This window comes from Stegodyphus dumicola, chromosome 7 (genome assembly GCF_044657685.1).
Source record: "Stegodyphus dumicola isolate Sdum_Otavi_A_Nest chromosome 7, ASM4465768v1".
NCBI lineage: Eukaryota > Metazoa > Arthropoda > Arachnida > Araneae > Eresidae > Stegodyphus > Stegodyphus dumicola.
Genome location: NC_140774.1, coordinates 19,338,025 through 19,354,928, shown reverse-complemented (window position 1 = coordinate 19,354,928; position 16,904 = coordinate 19,338,025). Strand labels below are relative to the sequence as shown.

Here is a 16,904-nt window from a genome sequence, read left to right as displayed (position 1 = left end):
ATTTTAATTGTTTTATATGAAAGAAGAATGTACATCAAGCATAACAGAATCTGATACATTATGCATTTCGAAATGTTCAATCTAGTGGAAGAATGTTAGAGAAGAAATACCAAAATTGTTTTGTCAACTACGAAATTCTATTATAAAATAAATTATATTAGAAATGATGCATCAGCTTGTCGATCAAAGAAATAGAAGACGCTTCATCCAAAACGGGGAAACAGAAAAAGACACAGTGAGATTTGTTTATGCCGCATGAATGAACTTTTATTTCAAATTGAAAATTCATCGTAACTGAAAATATTACTCTGAAAATATTCCAAGGTTTGGGAACAAATTTCCATTCAATAAAAATCGTCGAGGAATATGTTTGGATGCATCATCGTAATTGAATCTACCGACATTTTATTCGCAGAAAAAAATTCATTAAATTTTTATCGGAATGCAAGCTAAGGCACTGAATTAATGTGAGCTTAGTTTGTTGTCGTTGAACTTTTGCCTTAAGTTAGTGAAGAGAGATAAAAATAAGGAGGGAAAAAGCTCAATTAAAATGAGAAGTAAGAAGGATCAGCTGGGATTTTACGAAAAGGGTATTTGGATTGTAGAGTTGTTTATTTCCATTAAACTGGGATAAGACTGCATCACCAAATTACTAATTACGTTACTTCCATCTAAAGCAAGTACTTTAGGAAAAAACTGGAAATGCAAGGGAATAACCTTCTTGTTTTTTAGGTTAAAAGAAATGTTTAATTGCACAGTCAAATACAAACATTAAAACCGTATTTACTCGTAATGTTTTTCAACTAGTTTTTTTCAGCTTATGATTTTGAAAGTCATGGTGAGAATATAAAATGTGTGTAAAATAAGAAAGTATGGTACTTATATATTAAAGCGTCCACCTTGGCGCAATTTCGCGGTTTTTTACGAATGAAAAAGTAGAAGTTACTTATCAGTGCGACTTTATGTTTTTGGCACCTCGTTTTTAAAAAATATTCCCAGATTACCAATATTTATACTAAGACAATAAAAATTATCAACATATGAAAGAAAAGCATATTTTAGCAATTTGAAACACAAATTTGAGTTATTAAATAAGGATTACACCATATATAAAAATAGAACACTAACATTCTTTTACAAATCGTTCTGTAATTTGTTTGTTCTATTCTTCTCCCGAAGTACACAGCGATCCGTTTTCACTTAAAAGAATCAGAGAATTTGCGGAGAGTGGGCTTCGTGCAACCTTCGACTACAGCGGTCATTTAGGAAACGCATTTTCTCGTTGCTCTCTTTAAAAACGTTTCAGCAAAATTTTATATTCCTGCAGAAATTTTACTGCAGTTCCTTCCACTGCAGGAAAATCCACAAGCTCAAAATTTAAAACTAATTTTAAGGCTAAAAATGAAAAACATTCATAATTTGTTTATAAAAACCATTGGAACTTGGAGTACAACAAAAAAGAACGCATACGAAAATGGAGACGTTGCTTGATTGTTATAAGCATACGTAAGAGGCTAAATCTTTTTGTGTAAGTAAAAAGAATATTATTGAAATTGATAAGTTCTTTGAAAGACATAATATAGTAATATTATTGTGTCTGTATATGGGCTTTTGACTATGTTACGTTTATCATTTAAGCCGCCTATTCCGAAATAAAGTACGCATCGTGTTTCGCGTAAAGTGTCTGTTTGGTTGGGATGGAATACCCGAATAAGTACGGTATTTTGAAGCTTAATTTTGTTCAGTAATTTAGTAATATTGTATAGCATCACTCCTTAGTATTCGAAGAGAAAAAAATATTTCAGCCCATATATTATAGTGTGCAAATTTGCTTGGGACAAAGTGATTTTTTTTCCACAGAATTTTAAGCTGATTGCTATCAGATCCATCTACTTTAATGTCATCTGGATGTCTTCTTTTGATTACTTAGAGCTGGTCAGACAATGAATTATGATTATTGTACGATTTTTAAGCTTGTTTCCTTGCTAATAGGAAGTTACGTTTGCAAAAATTTTAAGTTCATTTTACATTCATTCATTTTAATGTACTAAAAATTGGTATAAGGTCTAGAAAACGAGCAAAGATAATCACACTTAACAAACGCACATCCATAAATGCAACAAATATTGCTTCCGCAGATAGTGTTGGAAAATCGAGCGTTTGTCTAATTCTGTGCAGACAGGACGAAACTGGATCATATTCTCCAGAAAGGAAGGACAAATAGAGAAAGAAAGGTAAACAACTCCAAAACGTGATCGATTCCTACTTCGAAATAGAATTATCAATTGAGAAAAAAAACAGCTAAAAGAGGTCTGTTATCTATTGATATTGATATTTATCTTTCAAACATGCGCCACTGTTGATCATAAGGCCAGAAAGCCTATTAGAAAGCAACTGTTGATATATCATATGAAACAAAGTGTTTATTGTGGGCCCAAAACATACAAAACTTGATTCACAAATGACTGGGTAATTTCAGGAAATGGTCAATTTCAGGAATGAGACTAATTTATTTTTTTGGTGGTTACACACGTAACGTTGTTACACAAAGCAAGGCTGAATCGACACGATCTCAAGATATATACGACAAACCGAAAAATATCCTCCAAAACAAAAGTTTTGCATTTTTCACTGCAGTTAGTACTGGAAATCCAGTTACTATTAACGGAATGATGAGTTTGTTGAAGTATATAGAAATTTTAAAACGTAGGATTGTGCATTTCTCAAAAGTCTTTTCAGAGATATTTCAACACGACTTGGCTCCACCACCATTCGAAATCTGTCAGAAGGTTCATGTTAGAAAATAAACTATTGTGCTAGATTGGCCTGGAAATTCACCAGACATAAATTCGATCGAAAACTTGTGGCAGTTCTCAAGGAACAGCTTAACAAAATGGATTATACGACAAAAATGCATATGATCAAGAATACTATAAAAGTGTGGTTCCAAGATAAGGAAATAAAACGTTTCTGTACTAAACTAGTATAGTCAATGCCATAAGCAGCTCACGTTTGTGCTTCCCCCTATTAGCACAAACGTCCTAGAGGTCATTTGTGGTAAAAGAGAAAATATTTCTAAGTTTGGTTTGGTTTAATTGGTTATGTCAAAGCGCGCGAGAGCTATCTGCCTAGAAGTAGTAGAGAAGCTTTCGTGGAGAACTTTCTAAGGGACCCTAACTCGTATACACGTTACACATGGGTAAAACCACAAAAACGGCCATGTATATATGAACCAATTTCCTTTAAAAAGTCGTCCACGAAGGCATCCCTTCCCTTAGGGCAATAGCCATTGAGTGCTTTGCCGTAATCAAGTTAACCAAACCAAACCTTCCAAAAGAGAAGAAAGGTAAGTATTGAATTAGAGGCTTTGCACATAAAAAAAGTGTTTAGTCGCTTCTGTTGCAAATATAATTCTAGTAATAGAAGGAAAAAGAAATATAGTAAAAGCTGCCAATAGAAGAATTACATTCTTAAGTAAACTGCTTCCATCAGAAGTCCAGCGGTTAAATGCTGCTTAATACTCGTAGTTCGTCTCGGCTTCGAATCCAGACGTACGGACTGGCTATATGGATGGTTTTCCTGTTTCTTCCATGTGTAACGCGAATGACAGACCGTTTATATTAGGAAGTCCTCCACGAAAGCATCCTTTCCCTTAGGCAAATAGAGCTCGCGTGTTTTGCCCTATTCAAATAACAAACCAAGCAAAAAATCTTAAGAAACTACCATCTTGTAAAAATCATGTTTAACTTTCTTTTTGCGACACTTGTAAATTAAAATTATTTCACAAAATATGCATATCTTTTGACGTAGAAAGAAAAGATGGTTAGTGAAATTCTACGTAAAATTGAGGCGGCAAGAAGCAATTTCCGATTCGCCTTTTATTTATTTATTATAGTCTTCTTTCAGGTGATTTGTACCATTCCATGGGAAATTTTTAATAATCAATAAGTAAGAAGATATTTTGTTGTCACGAATGGCAACAAGTAATGGTTAATTCTACAAGTGAACAAGCAAGGAAAGGATGCTATAAAAATAATGCATCGAAACGTTTTCGTTTTTTTATTTGTCTGTATTGTCTTATCTTTATCTGTTTTCAGATACATTACGTAAAATTATTTACAAATTTCATTAATAACTTGAATACGAATCAATTTCTTCAGCAAGATTCATAAAAGCATTCCTTTTCTTAGAGAAGTTGTTTTATATTCTTTGTTATAGCCATCTAAATGCCATCCTGAATGCTTGTGAACGGGGCTTGTGGTTAACAGAGACTCTCTACTACCCCCCCCCCCAAATTAAGAGTGTGTATTCATTTTTACATGTAAGATTTTCTCTACGTCTGCGTTACGCTCCTTTTCGCGACTGCAATATCAATTGCACCCTCAGCAACGCTGTTAATGATGAAAACCTCAAACGAGGTTTTGGTTCGCAAGTTCTTATCACTGCTTCTAATTTCAAAATTATTTTTCTTCTAGCAGAGCCCACAAGTTTCACTGAAGGCCGCTGACAGTGATGCAGAATCTTAATTTGCAAACCAAATCTTGAGGTTTTCAATCTGACGCGAGGTCAGTGTTGAATCACCAATAGATAATTTAAATCGCCTGTAGTCAGCCTTTAAGACGAAAACTCTTACACACATTTATAAGCTATTCCTTTATCCTAAAACTGCTTGCCATTCAAATCGCCATAACTTCTGGAACGAGTAGATCTCGTGACGAAATGATAAAATAGGAAAGATGTTTTAAGTAAAGTTTGTTGGTGAGACTGAAACATTATGTCACAGTATATATTTTATCTTATTTTTTTATTCCTTGTACGAAGTAAAAGAAGTATTGTAATCGTAAAAAATTTCTTGTACCCTATTTCAGCATAAATATCTATTTTGACCGCTCTCGAATGCATTTGAAAAACTTTTTTGCATGACATATGTATGCATGAACAGAGTAAAGGACTATTTTATTTGTTCGAAATGGGTTCTAAAATGGATTTAGAATGAGGGAGGTTTTCTTGGCATCTTGCACGTACGTACATACCTATGTATGTATCTCGCATAACTCAAAAATATTTAGCCGTCGAACCTTGAAATTTTGCATATGGGACTGCTAAAACCTCGTTGTGCATCTCCGTTTCTTATTGTAATCGGCAGCATATGTATATATACCTCGCTCTTACCCAGTTCGGTAAACCCTGTTTCTTACACCTGCACTTGGTAATGTTATGTTGGTAAAATTATAGAAACGTTAGGATTTTTGAGGCTGAGAGACGTGAAAAATGAGCAACGCCCTCGCCGGGACTCGAACCTCGGACCTCTCGAATACGCTTCGAGTGTGCTGACCATTATACCACGAAAGCGTGATAGGAAAGCGAGAGAAATACTTTATAAAATGTACATATTTTTGCCTAAAAAGTGAAATTGCAGAAATATGAGCAACTTAACCCTTTGCTGCATACAAATAATCTAGAGAAGTTAAACGAAAATTTTTGTATTTTTTTCTACTTAAAATAACCTTAGTAATAATAAAAAATAATTTTATTCAAATTTCGTTTAAAATAATTGCTGCAGTTTGTTAATTTACAGTAGACAGCATGCATATACGTACATGCATACAAATCTCTTCCCAACGATTTACGGTCATTGCATTTGAAATCAATGCAATGACCATGAGATTTATCATTTTCTAAATGGTGAATCTACAACTGACATGCACATACAGATCCCTCGAAATACCTTCATTTCGTCGATTGTAATTGAATTCATTTTGCTACGATTTTGTAACCTGTACTTATTGGATTCAAATGTCAAATGTTCTAGAAATTCCTTGCCAAACATAAGCATTTCCAGTGGTGTTTTGGCTTGATAAGCAATACATTTGGGTTTCAATTCACTGTTTTTGGTAGATCTTTATCTACCCACTCCCCAATTTTCTCAAACTGACATTTAAAATAAAATGTCTAAAATTACTAATTATGAATGAAAAATGGCAGTATAAGAAAATGTAAGCAATATTATATAATGTTTACCATGAGAAATTGTACTAACTTGGAAACAGACGTAGCAGCCATTTTCCAAATAGCAATGCTTTACTTAGTGATGCTATACAACCATCTATGATCGACTATCGAAACTTCTAATAATATAGAATGAATAAAAACAGGAATGGAATCTGTTAAGGCATTTACAGAAGAATGAACAAATTTAAACTTGTCTACTACAGTGGACATGATGCAACAAAGGGTTAAAATTGCAGCTAAGCCTAACGGCCTCATTTGAATTGAGTCATTCCCTCAAAAGAAAATTTGAAGACAGCGAAACAACTGAAAATCTGAAGGTACAAGTTTAGGGGAGTATGATACGCGCGGCAACAATTTTCATCCAAACTGCAATAATTTTTGTCAGGTGATCAAACTTGTGTGCGATCTTGAGCTATCGGAATGAAATGCAGTTCTTCTGCGCTTAATGAGCTCTGGAAGTTTCTGGAAAATGGATTCGATGAAACTATCCAATTGTCGACAGCACACATTCGAACTGATTTGTTGGCTCGTTCGTGGGACCTTGGAAACAAGACACACACAAGTTTGATCATCTCGCCATGGCAAATCACTTTGGATGAGACGTGTGTAGAGACATTAGGTAGCAGGAGAATTGAAAAATGAACAACGCATTCGTCTGGAATCGAACCACGGACCTCTGGAATACGCGCCCAGCATGCACACCATTACAACACGAAGGCACGCTGAGGAGACGGGAGAAATACTTTATACGTGTTGCCACGCGTCTTAAATTCACCTGATCCTGTGCCCTCAAATTTTCACTTGTTTCGCTCTCCTAAAAATTTCTTTCGTAGTATATATAACATTTAATTCAGATGAGAGCGCTCATCAGTCTCTTGTTTAGATTTTCGTCGATAAAAGTAGGTTCTTTTCCGAATGAGGAATTACAAAGATCGTTTAAAGAAAATAAAAAGTTGTCAAACAAAACAGGCAATGTACTTATCATTTTCCTTTATATAAATAAAGGACCTTTGACGGACATAGAAAAAATATGTCATGACTTTTCGAACATCCTAATACATGTGTTCATAATCATGTATATCATGCATTACTTGTGTTTTTATATGTTTTGTAATATTTAATGCTATTTTATATTTTTAGTTCAGGTATTTTTTTAAATAAGGAGACATTCTGTTGTGCGTGTTTTAATAAAAAGCAAAACTCTTTAATATATTATGAATAAAGCTAATGAGGTTAATTAATATTGCACAACTGAAAAAGTTTAAAAGTAATTTTTTAAATTCATGTTTTATAAAAACTGATTTTGAGTTCATTGACTAATTAATCTGTTGAAAAATGACTTAAAATGTAACTTTTCCGTCCTTTCGTTTCTTTTAGGCTGTAAAATTTATCTAATATTCTAGCCAAAATATTTTTTTTTTCATCGTAAGGAGTCATATTTAAGGAAGGAAATCTGTTTTTCTCTGGTAAGTCAAGTTTCATAATTATAGTCAATCTTAGATAATTAATATCATTATTTTATCTTCAAAGTTATGACAGCTTAAAATTACTTTTTGAAACAGTGTAATAAAGACTTTTCCCCGCTTTTTGGCAATTGTTAATTCTCATCGATTCCCAGAGTCGAATTTGTGAGCAAGATATATATATCAGTATCAATGATTGATCAGAATTTTTTAGATTTAGGTGATTTTTTATAATGAGATTATTTTTGAAAAATTTCACTTCAAGAGATCACTTCGCTTTTTGTTAAAATTTATACTTAAGTTTCCTGCAGTCATTCTCAAACACCGCACGAGAAGACTCGTAATTTGATATTTATATAGTTACTTATTTCGAGTTTACTAAAAATAACTAATTTGATTTGAATAGCATTTATTATTAGTCCAAAGGGGCAATTTGCCCAGAAAGGCTATTAATTTCCTTTAGGCATTTTACATCATCCACTATAAAATGGCGTTTAACTTTTCAAATTGTTGCCACCAAATATTAGAATCCTGCATTATATTTAAGTAAATTATGTAATGAAGAATCTGCATGAATGTATGTATGTGTTTTGCATTGTGAAAAAGCAACGTAACCTAGAAACACCAAATTTTGAATAACGTAGTCCTCCATTCCAATATGAGTATCTGGAAGCCCAAATCTGGAATTTGGTATTTGTTTTATTATCTACTTCATAATTTGTAAAACTTTAAATAATTTTTGATTAACAAATTCAACGATTTCAAAGTCATCAATAGCAACAGTGTACGAAAAAAAAAAAGGCATTTTTATGTCCAGATTTTTATGATACTGTGTATCGGAAATTCTAAAGATCTGCCCTTTTTAAATATTTTGTGATATTGCTGTTGAATTGACTTTTATGGTTTAAGTGCGAAGAACATGATATTTAATAAATAAAGGTAATACACAAAACGTTAAAAAACGTCTCTTTGGGCGTAATGTAAAATCTGAAAACTTTCAGATTTTTATCTTGTTTTATTTTACAAGCTGAGGATTGATAAGTAATGAAATGGAAGAAAATTAGTCCATATTTAATTTACAAGTGTACATTTTGTAGCGCACAAGGCAGAAATAAGCCCACGGGACAAGGACATTAAATTGTTGCATTTCAGATGATGCGTAGGTTATATTTTATATGTACTTTTATTTAGCTTTATTCATTCAAACTTATAATTTTGTTAGTTTTATTTCTTTGCACCGGCACAAAAAAACTTTTAGAACGAGCTAAAAATATGGGCAATTCGGTACCTTGAGAGTGATTTCTTTTATTTAAGAAAACTTATCTAATTTTTATGGTATTATTAAATGGTTTTGTAAAACAAAATGATTTTGATCTGAAAAAACAAATTCCAGTAATTTTAATAAATTTAAATTTTTTGAAAAAGTATTTAACAATTAACATGTCTATCTTCTCCTACAATTTTCAATTATTTTACACTTAATGGTTTTATTGTATTTATTAGAATGTTTTTTAATAATTTTAAGAGTAAACTTTGCAATGAATGAATTATTTTCTGAGAAAAAAATAAAACCACATATATATGTAAAAACTTTCAACCAATATGATTCCGATTGCATTTTCACTTCCAATAATTTTTTTAATAATAAGTAATAATTAGTTTTAAATATTTTGCAAAAACCCATCCTTGTTTCTACTAAACATATAATTAAAAAAAAATAGATAATTTAGTCCGTATCTGTTTAAGGTTTAGGGATTTAAATAAAAAGATTCAGCGAAAAAAATGCAACCTGAGAAAACGCAGTTTAAAAATTGTAAACTGTCCAAATGGTCATTAAATCATTTAAAATTCTTTAAATATTTTTATTACTGAATTTCAATACATATACAGCTAAAATAGAACATATTGTTACTCAATTGGTTAATATAAACATAAATTTCAAGCTTTAATTTGAAATGTTGTCTGCCCGGAAATAATGCAAAAAAATCATAAAATGCGGAATTTTTCTTTACATGCTTTGTTTATAAAACACATTTATAACAATTGTAGTATATAAATTAATTATAGTATATTTTTAAAAGCATTTATAATCAACATTAATAATATTAATTTTTCGTTTTATTCTTTTTTTCAAAAAATACAGTATGAAATTTGAACAGATATAAAATATTTTTCTGATTTCTTCTCTTCATTTAATCATTTGGTAAATAGCATTTTAATTTAATTTAGGATTATTTTAATTAATTAAAGTGTTTAATATTTGTTCCAATACAATTTTCAATTATTCTAAAGTCAGGAACTTGATCAATTTCAGTATTCCAACTCTTTCTGTTTATATCTTATCACAAATAATTTCAGTTTTTGAAGAAGCGCAACAAAATTGACTGATAATACACATGGAAATACTTTCTGAGCTGAGTGGTTTTTTTTAAATGCCAGTTTAAAAGTGAATTTTGTTTCGAACTTCCATTAATATCTGAAATAAATCAGTTTATATATGTAAACAGAGTTTGCTGGATAGTTGCAGTCATATCTAATCACATTCCTCTTCTTCTACACTCATTTTTAGTAAGTAACTGAAAATATTAAGAAGTAAAAGAAAACACTGAGGTAAGTGTGGTATTTAAAGGGCTGTCAAAAGTTTTCAAATTGCCTTCTTATATCAATCATTATCGTCACATTGTTTCACGTTTCTGCTCAGTGTTAAGGGTATTAAGGTATATTTTCAGCAAAAAAACTGAAAAACCGGTAATTTCATCAATCTCGGGGTAGCAGGTCATCTTAATGCTTACTATAGAATGCTTGGTGTTTACAAGAGATATGTTTTATTTAGTATGCAATCCTAATTTCAGAGATTAATGATACTTTAGCAATATGTGCATTAGTCTCTACGCTGGTAGCATAACATTTTACTATTTTGACTCGTAAGCGAGTATTTTCTGGCACCCTCGAACGGGGCACAGGATGCGTTCGTTCGGAATTTCAAAGTACAGAAATGGACAATAAAGAAACTATTTAACTTGAAGGTTCACAGAGCTGGGAGTTTACGAAATTCTTTAACGTTCTAGAAAGTTCTAGTTCTTTTATAAAGAAAAGTGAGATCGGATGTTCTCAATTACAGTCAGAGACAATGTTTTTTATTCGAAAGCTAAACGTTTATCATAACATATACGCATTTTATGATCAAAAATTTTTTAAGATAGCTAATAAAAATGAATGAAAAATAACGCAAAATTGCATAGACGTAAAGTTTAGTAAGAAAACTTTATAAAAAATGGTACATTTTCGAAAAACAGAACGATTATTGCTTCAGTGCACCGACATCGGTAGAACTGTTTTGACTGGCCTTTGAATGAGGAAGATTATATTAAACCACATTGCTATTTGCGAGATAACTGTTTATATCGTATTGTTCGTCCAGATCTTTTGAGGCTTAGGGTATTCGACCTGTCTTGTTGCACAGTGACACCTTTACTAGAGAATCCAGCATGCTTCTTGCGAATGGCCTTCTGAACTTTTATTAGGTTATAAGGTATTTCTCTCGCCTTCGTGATTTGGTGGACTGCACATTGGGCGCGTATTCCAGAGGTTCGTGGTTCGATTTCCGGCGAAAGGTGTTGCTCATTTTTCCTCTTGCTTCTTCCAAAAATACCTAATGTCTCTACAGTGGCGCCTAAGGTAACTAAACTAACTAACTAAAAGGGTATTAGATAATGATTAACCACATCCAGAATTTGGTGATTAGGTCCCCTAAATCCCCAGTCGCCCTTTAAAAAGGGGGAGTATAAAAGGTTTTTCTCCCGCCCTCCTAGCATGTCTTCGTGGTGTGGTGGTCTGCACGCCGGTGCGCATATTCCAGAGGTCCGTGGTACGATTCCTGGCGAAGGCGTTGCTCATTTTTCACATCTTCTGCTTCCAATTAACTTCATGTCTCTAGAAGGTAACTAGCTGAAATACTGCTTTATGCAAAGTGAAAAGTCTTCATTTATGCAAAGTGAAAAGTCTTCATTTATGCAAAGTGAAGAGACACGTTTCTTCAAAACCCCGTTTTGAAGCGGAAAACTAATACATAGCAAATTTAAATTCTTCACTAAAGGTTCTACAATGTTCTACAATTCTTTAAACAAGGCGTTATATAACAAGTTTTACTAAAAACTTATACTTGCTTTGTTATTGTCATGTCCTTTTCCAGAAAATCACCATTCACTTTGACCCATCTCTTCACCATTTACGAAATATTCTCGAAAAACTGACACAAAACGCACTTAAATTCTGCTTTAAATTTTCTGCATTCTTCTGAAACGTTCTACAACACTCTTGAGAAAAACTTTACAGTAAAAGAACATTGCGCCATGTTTTATTAAGAACTGACAGAAGAAACGCAACAATGATGACATGAATCTGAGATTTCAGAATCGAAGCTTTGTAGAAACATCAACTTTTTATAAAAAACAATTATGCATTTTTTGCTTAACATGTATGACTTCCACTGATACGGGAACGCAACAACGGCGACGGGAATTTAAGACAGTTAATGAGTACGCGAGATGGATGCAGTGACCATTCTAATATAAACCATTCTAATATAAACGCCATGAGTGCGGATCCCGTTGGATGGTTTTTCCTTATTTTGAAGGTTAACCTTCCTCTTGTTCTGAACGTCAAGTCTGTCAAATTTCTTCAAGATTTAAGTGTAACCGGTGTATGTCAATTAAGTATTATCTGCGGCAAATTTTTGAATAGTGGTGTAAGCTACTTATCACTCACTATGTCTAAGATGAAGCAGAAATTAAAAAGGGTGTAAAAGATGCTTTTATTCAGAACTCAAAATAATTTAACAGAAGATACTTCTTGGGCTTAAAAACCAGCCAGCATTAATGGTGCAACGCAGAAGTGATAAATTCAAATTGAAACTAAGTTAAGTCATAAGTTTTCCAAAGGCTACGCAGAACTGATTAACTCGCAAGTTGGCTGAAACCCGTACAGGCGTGACAGGCACTGTTGGCAAGAATAAAACAGATTGCTATAGTAGAATTGCAACTAGTAACGTGGCATTCGGCAGGCAGAACGTTCTCTGATTAAACATTCTAAAAATATTCCCTTAAATACTACTTTTTTCTACCACATTTAAATACGTATGAACTAAAAATTATTCTTGCAGAAAAGGAAGAATGACAATAAAACTACTTAGCATAAAATAAGATTAGATAAAAATAAATAAAACCTCACAAAGCATCAATTCGTCTTATATGCCCTCTTGAATACTACACAGGTTGCGAAACTGAGAAACGCCTGATATTTTACATTTTCAAACATGTATAATTCAAATTGAAATAATTTTCAGAATCAGTAACTTTTGTGTTCTTGTTACCAGAAGAAAAAAAAAACCTAGGTATTTACTGAAGGCTGTTCGTTGAGTTAGTTAAAGAAACCTTTTTTAGTTTAACAATTTACAGCAAGTGATCAATTAAATTCTTGCTGTATTTATTCTTGTGCAAACTCTTATTCTTGCTATATTTACTCTCTCGGGGATCAATAATGAGCATTTTTGAGATCTGTATGCTTATGAGCACAAATAGAGAAAAAAAAAAAAAAAAAACTGACATTTTCAATATATTGCCCAAGGAAAAGGTGGAAATTTACAGGAAGCTAGTTGTGGAAAGCAACGTCTTCGGGACTTAAGGGTTTGAACAGGACTACTAATCAAACAACAAAAGAATAGGCCCTTCGTTAAAGAAAACCTGGTATTTTACGTAAGTTTTTCCATATGTATTTTTACATGACGTTCTACATGAATGTTATATTAAAGTCCTCTTTTTACTTTACTGTACAAAGCAATCGTAATTACTTCTTCATACGAAGTATTGTAATCTTGAAAACTTTTGACTATCGTATTTCAACGGAAATACCAATTTTTTAAATTCTCGAATCCATCCTGACTATTTTTTTGCTTGACGCCTTTATTTACGGACAGAATAAAGGACTTATTTCTTAAACGGGTAGCAAAATGGATATAAAATCTATTCACATAAAACAAAAATTTGATTTTTGTCAAATAGAGAAATCTAACTTCGAATGCGATTTCCGAGTTCGGTTACTTGATATTTGGGAAAGTTTTAAATCCGTTACGGAAAAAAAAAATACAAGATGCTTGAATCACGTACAATAAAAATTGACCCGGATATTTAATTACAAAAATGTGCAATTTTTGATATTTTTAATTTTTCTTGAGGACTAAAATAATTTGAGGAACACGTTTAAATGAAATGCAGCAAATATATGCATAATTTAATAAGCACTGCAAGGAAGCCATGTGGTGTGCGCATTAGGTTATCTAATTATATACGTGTGGAATTAATTACATGGATAGGTATAGAAATTTACTCATCTAAACTTTAATACCTCTTTATTTTAAGCAATTTTGAATCCGACACACAGCCAATTGTATTTTATTGAAACTTGACTTCATGTTTTGCAACTGACAGTTACAATGAAAGGGTTTCAAAGGCTTATAGCAAATTATACAAAAATCAGATTTTAAAATTTTGCTTAGGAATTTCTACCAACAAAATGCATCTTTTCGATCATTCTAAAATTAGTCTCCTAAATTCGTAGACAGCATTTGATTTCTGATGAATGTAAAGAAATCTATTTAATCTAAGAATTAGTTTAATATAGTTTTATTCAGTTAGTTAATTAAATTTGCTTGTTTCTCTCAAACAGAAAACTGTTGTGAGAAATTAAAGTAGATTTGTCAGAATGTCCGACAAAAATGCTGAGGAAGTCGGAATAATTTTATTCGTAAACAGCTTGAGAAACTAATTCTTCGGAAGTTTCTCCTTTCTGTTTTTCGGCAATCTTAGCGTTAACGGAGAGTGCGCGCACCATGACCGAATAACCAATCAGAATTCTGAGGTATCTCCAGATGAGCCAGAGAGTTTCTACTTCCAACCAAAGGCTCATCAGCCGCTTCAGAAAGCACCGAGTCTCCGATCAGTGTGGTGGTCTGAAGAAGGTGTTTCAGCGCTGAAAATAAAACAAACAAAAAACATGCTTTTAATTAACTGCATCTGTGACTGTTCGCCAAAGTGGCTGTGAGAAGCAGCATTTGGCGGTGAGTTTTATAGTTCAATCCTTTTCTTCCTCTAATTCTTAGTCATTGTTGGCAACACAAATGAAGATATAATTTCTGTTGTGTTGCTTACACAGATCAGTTTTATTTATTATTGTTTTGCAAAACATTCTTTTTTTATTATTTAATCCATAAATTTGAGTACCTGTGAAACTGTATTTATTCTAAAAAATTAAATTAAATTTTTTCTTCAATAAATTCAAGAAGTATTTATTGAAGGGATTAGGAATGGAGGGAATGCCATATTTAAATTCTTTTTTGCAAGCAATAAATGTTTTAGATGACTTCCGACGAATATTAGCAATGAATAAAATTAACTAATTTTGATTTTCCCTAAGGCTAATGCTTCATATATTTATGTTAAGTAAATTCTTATTTAAATTATGAAGATTTGTTTTGTCATAGCGATATTATTATTAGCAAGGAAATTATGGTAATATGAAAATAAACTACAAATTTAATCAACTAATTTAGGTATTTATGGATATTTATGTGGAAGGAGATATAAATTAAATTATATTGAAATATATAAAAAATTTGATATTTATCATAAATAAGTTTTTAAGTACCGTTCACCTTTTTAGTTTAAAAAAAAGTTCTCATTGTCAATAATAAAAATCATTTTCATCTCAAAACATACGACAAAAATTAACCCCGTTATGACATTTATAGAAACAGTAAATTTAATCATTAGAAAATAACATTTTATAAAATTAAAAAAAGCAAAATGTTAAGTTTTGTGACAAACACTTTTCTAACTAACTAACTTCGAATGTTAATTTTGTATTATATAAAATTCAAACGTTCGAAGTAAACTAGTAAATATTCGAAGCTGTTAAGTAGTAACCCCGAAACTTTAAAAAATATTTTTCTCATTGAAAGAATTATTTAAAATTACATTTTAAAGCATTCAATTTCATCTAACTTTTCTCATTTGAAACAAATTTTGTAAATATTGAATATGCTGGTTCAGAGATAAAAATAACATCATTTATTATTTACAATTTAAATGATATAAAAGCTTTATAAAGCAAATTTTAGAAATTACAAACCTAATATACATATATAAATATATCAGGAATTTAATACAATACATAATTTATTAACACATGAATTAATGCGTTATATATTCGTTTTTAATGCTTGTAACTAAAATGCATAGGAAGTGAAAAGTATTTAATGTAAATGGGTGTTTTCATTTTGTAACGTATTTAATTTCACAACAGAGTACTCAGACATTAATTGATTATTTAATGTACATTTGAAACTACTTTGTGTAACCTTATCTTCAAAATTCGTATCTATTGAATATTTTGGGGGGTCACCAGAATTTTAATCTTTGTTATTACAAAAACTAGTGGATAATTAGCTGCTTATTTTATCAACAAAACTGCTCTCAAGTGATGCATGTGAATGTAAAATTCAGCCCTATTATGCTGCAGATTGAAAGTACAAAAGTGATAGCTTCTTTTTTATATATATGTAAATAATGTTAGTGAAACTCTAGTATTTTTTGCATAATGGGGCATGAAATGCTTGAAATAGACGATGGATGCTCTGCCATAAAAATAAAATTACAGAAGGCAAGTCTACTTTACATTGGGTAAATGGCTATCTCGACAGTTTGGCGAGATATCGCCAAGCTCGTTATGGTTTGGGGGACTAATTCTTGTCACCAAATTCGGCAAGAAATAGTCACAACACTTGGACCAAAATGTCGGGCAATAATCACCGAAACTTAGTGATTATTGCCCGACATTTTGGTCCAGTCTTCATACAACTGTAATCAGTATTATGATTGAAAAAATGCAACTGATCCTATATGTAACTCTAACCGTTTCTGGATCTCATATGCCTTCCAGTAATTTCGAAAAGTGGAAGGTAATAGAGATTTCTCGGCGGCCGGGGGAAAAACTTTATTAGACCGGAGAGAGCATCAGTTTCTGAGCTGGTTACTTCAGCCTGAGTTCAGAGTATTGAAAGATCTATGTAGGAGGTTCGCCTCTTTAGATTCGCTTTGCATTGCGTTGTGTTTAACGTTCTTAATAGTTTGAAGTGAACTACTGTTTGTGCTGTGTGATATTGCGAAGAGCTGAACCAGTATTTTTGTGGAAAATTGAAGAACTGTAAACCGTTGCTTTTGATAAAATAAATTTTATGAAGCTACCATCGGTTTTACTTCTATTACGAATCCGTAGGCACGCAACAGTTTTTTCAAAGGCCATTCAGCAGCTTCTCTCTTTGCCTCCGTCTTGCTTCGTGACTGGGAGACTTCGGGGTCTGATGCTTAGAGCAGT

The 16,904-nt window shown here is 32.0% G+C and overlaps 1 protein-coding gene across 1 annotated transcript in view; it reads left to right on the top strand.

The window, feature by feature from the left end:
* The first annotated feature begins 14,455 nt into the window (after positions 1–14,455).
* LOC118204321 (guanylate cyclase 32E-like) overlaps positions 14,456–16,904 on the top strand; it is a 440,266-nt gene continuing 437,817 nt past the window's right edge. The window contains exon 1 of the mRNA XM_085819935.1: positions 14,456–14,589. The gene's annotated coding sequence lies outside the window, so the exon portion shown is untranslated. The remainder of the gene's footprint in view (positions 14,590–16,904) is intronic.